Here is a 4,327-nt window from a genome sequence, read left to right as displayed (position 1 = left end):
TTTTTGCGAGCCTTTCGTTTATTGGTGTAAACGTTGAGACCAAATTTTTCAGCTTTTGGCCTACCGCAAATCCGACTCCAAACTCGTGCTTTGTTGCATGGCAGCTGTAGTAGATGTCACAATGATCTCGTTTAGAGCATCCTTGTCCCGTCCATCGCATTTCCTGGAGAGCGGTAATGTCAGCCTTATATTCCTTGAGGACATTAACCAGCTGTATAGATGCACCTTCTCTGTAAAGAGTTCGGACATTCCAGGTGCATATTTTTAAATCGTGTTCCTTAATACGTTTGCGTTTGTCGTCATCAGTAGATCGTTTCCTTATCCGAGGCTGCCTCTTCGTTTGCATTGAAAGGATTTTTTTAAATGGTGGGTTCCAAGCCCGACGCAAAACCTCATATATTCCTGAGGTGGATTTCGCTGCACACATTAGTTCACTACGCACGGATGATTGTAGCTATCCAGAGGGGCCACGTGGAGGCTGTGTGTCAACTTGGAGAGAACCAAGGATCGCGCTGGCATTTACCATGTTAAATGCAATCAGACACTTTACCTTGTATGTTCAATCCCATCCCCCCATCACTATATTACTATATTATAGTAAATAAAAATGTTGGGTTAAAGTAAAAATTGCGAAGTATATTGCTACAATAGATTGGCATATACTTGCGGCAATAATTTTGTTTTAGTTTGGGTTATAGCCATTAGTTAGATTACTGCTGAATAAATACTGAGTTTTAATTAGTAGGGGTTGGTCGTTCTCAAACAAGCACCCTCGGGTAAAGCAATGGGAGTCACATAATCGATCTATGTGAAGTCTCTTGCAGACTGGCCTTTAAATTTAAGCCTAAGTCTAAGCATTAACGTAATGATGAATATATTTTGTACTGTACTGTTCTTGTCAAGAATTAGTTTAGTAGTATTAAATACATACTAAGATTTAGTTCTTGATTTTAACGTCAGTTATGATGATAGTGACTATTATACTTAATAGAAACTTTTGTATTTAACTGAATATTATTAATTTAATAAAAGAATTAAATTCAATACCACTGATGATGCTCATTTAACAATATTTGAACCAAATAAAAAATTTTATTGTTACAATTTATTATTGTTTGAATCCTCTGCATTAAATAAATGCTTCAGAAAATTTAAATATACTACAAATTTGATATTAGAAAATATAAAGAAGGTACAGTGTATCTTCTTAAATTTTATCTCTAGATTGTTTCTTAATTTTGCTTTATTCACAACTGTATAAACTTAAATGCTTAATTTAACCTTTTAGAACTGTTAGTATCCGACAATAGGAAAAGGTGAACGTAATGCTGATAAAAATACAAAAAAAATTTTTTTTTTAATTTTGTACAATAATTTTTACCATAATTCCGAAGCCATTCAACTAAAAGTTCTTATTAAAGTCTGCAATCGAATGCGTACGCATAAGTGAAATAAGGACAATCACACTGACTTTACATGCCTCTAACTACACTTTTCACCGAATCTTATTTTTGATTATACTTTTATATCCTTGGTATTCTTTTCTGCAGCAGTTATCCAAAATAATATATTTATGCAGCATAAAGGTAATAAATGGCATTTAAAATATTTAAGGACGTTGTAAATATGCAATTATACTACATCAATTAGAATAAGAAGTTTTAAGTATTTTTATTAGACAAACTTAATTACTTGTAAATAAAATATTAGTTTAGACTATATACCTATAGTAAATTCCAGCAGTTGTATTACATTCAAGCAGTTAAAAACGTAATAAATGGCTTTAGGAACTTAGTAGGATTTAAGGACTTATTGAAAAGTGTAACTATATATTATTAATAAAAATTGGAATAAATAACTTATAAATAAAATGTCAGTTTATACAAAACTTATGCATATGTAAAACATTTAAAATTTAATAAATACCATTTAAATGATTTAACAAAGTACATTAAAGTACAACTATATATTATTGATAATAATGGAAAGTTTTTAACATTTAAATTATTATTATATATAAAACAAATACTAATTTTAAAATTAAATATATACTAAATGCAAAGGTTTTTAATGTATTTATGCAGATAATAAGCAAAAGAAGGTATTTAGTGCCTGTAAGGGCATGCGTAAATCTGCAACTGATACAAAATAATAATAATTAAAAATTTTTAATTCATTATTAAACAAACTTAAATAAATTGAAATAAAATACTTACTTGTTTGGTCATAAAAACCCATTTTCGGGTTTCAGCTTGACGTAGCATGTGTCTCAAGGCATCTCTGTCTCCAGTTACCAGTTCTTCTGTCTCGTACATCAAGTCCGGTTATTGCTCCCTGAACTTTTCACTCCACCGAAAACACGTTCTACCTCTACGCCTTCTTTCTTCAACTACTGCTTCAAATTTCTTTTTCGCTAGGGCATCTTCATCCCTACTCACGATATGACCAAATCAGCAAAACTGCTTCGCTGAATTATATTAATGTCGCGATTAAGCTCATACAGTTAGGGGTTCATTCAGATGCGGTAGTCGTCGTCAACTCGTAGAGCACCAAAGATCTTATGAAGAATTTTTTCTCGAACACTGTCAGTGCTGCTTCATCATTAGAAACAAAATTCTAATAACAAAACTATATAACAAATAAGCGCGTTTATATGTATATAAGCTATGAAAAGATAATGAATGACATTTATAGTTTTAAAGCACACACGTGAAAGACGAACTTCAATGTCTTATTAATGCGGTATACTTACTCCAATAAGTTTTTAACATTTTTATTTTACAAATCTAATTATTAGTATATAAAATATTATTTGTAGAAATATAACTTCTTTCAAATAAATTTTATTAAAGAAGCAATTGCTTAAACATTAGAAAACAAATAAAGATTTTATTTATGATATATGAAATCTAGTCTTCTCTCCAAATCCAAAATCATTAAACGTTATATAAAACAAGCATTTTTATAAATTTTGTTGTCAAATGCAAAACTGAAACTAAATTCCTTTAAAATTTAAATAGTGCAAATTTAATCAAACTTTTGTATCTCATTTACCTCGAAGTAGTCATCCTTAATGATTTATATAAAGGCCAAGATAATAGATATATGCCACATTTGGAAATTATGACAGACTTGACAAGATTCTAATATCTTAATCAAGTTCAAATCGCATGTGGAAAATAATTTACAATTCATTTAATTTAATAAAAGTGAAATAACTTATACTCTTATACAACCCCTCCAAGATATGTCTACTGTGATAGAGGATTACGAGTAACGTCACAAGCACAATACCGAACATTTTATTGGCGTATTATTTTCAATTGCTCCATTAAGTATAAAATTTTGTGGTTCTTTTGTGCCAATGTTGCCATATGAATAAGTAAATTAATTGGATGGATGCACGCGAACTCAAATGTCTGCTCCTTAACGCACAAAAATTCCGTATAAGTTTGTGCGTGTAAACATAAATTACGAATATTTCGACTCACATTCGACGAAGGTTTTTTCGGTGGTTTTATAACTCATACGTCAGAGTCACCTAATTTATTGTAATTTCTGAGCCTAAAAGGCGAATAAAATGAAAAATACGTATGAATCTTCTAAGAAATATAATTTTTACAGCAATCGGCATATATCCTGCGCCATATATTTATATGGAATTTATTGATAAATTTAATCTAATGCGTTTTATTTAGCTAAATATTCTTAGAATGGTGTTCTCTTCCCTTTGAAAAATAAAAAAGTGTTAGAGTGCTAGACTTGATGGTAGTTAAGTATTTATGAGATAACTACTTGTATGAAGTGACTACTATATTCGATTCATTTTAATATGCACATAAATAGAAATACAATTATTTGATTAAAATACAAATTTAGTTGCCTTTACTTCTACCGGAAGTCGAATGTAATCCAGTAAATAGAATAACAGCTAAATTAATAATAACAAAACCGTCATCCTTCATAATCTTTATAAAATTATCTTTAAAAGTTCATATATATGTAGTCCACTTCCCACGGCCCTATGGCATACCCAGGAAAGAGATCACAGTTCTCTTTTTTCACAGTCATATTTTCCTGTTACTATTGTCACCTATAATATTCATGAGTACTTGTCACTTGATGGATATATTAGATAGTTGCATGTCATTCTTAAATAAATAATCTAATCGTTGTGCAAATAATAAATTACACTAATGTGTTGTCATTTGAGTAATAACACTGCAGTATTAACCTCGAACAAGTTTTAAATGTGAGGAAATGAACAGTGTATCGAAGTATGTTAAGTAACTTAAATACCATTTAAAATGTTTGCTCCACGAAAAAT

This window comes from Teleopsis dalmanni, chromosome 2, assembly GCF_002237135.1.
Source record: "Teleopsis dalmanni isolate 2A chromosome 2, ASM223713v2, whole genome shotgun sequence".
In the NCBI taxonomy this organism is placed as follows: Eukaryota; Metazoa; Arthropoda; class Insecta; order Diptera; family Diopsidae; genus Teleopsis; species Teleopsis dalmanni.
This window is presented reverse-complemented; position numbering follows the sequence as displayed.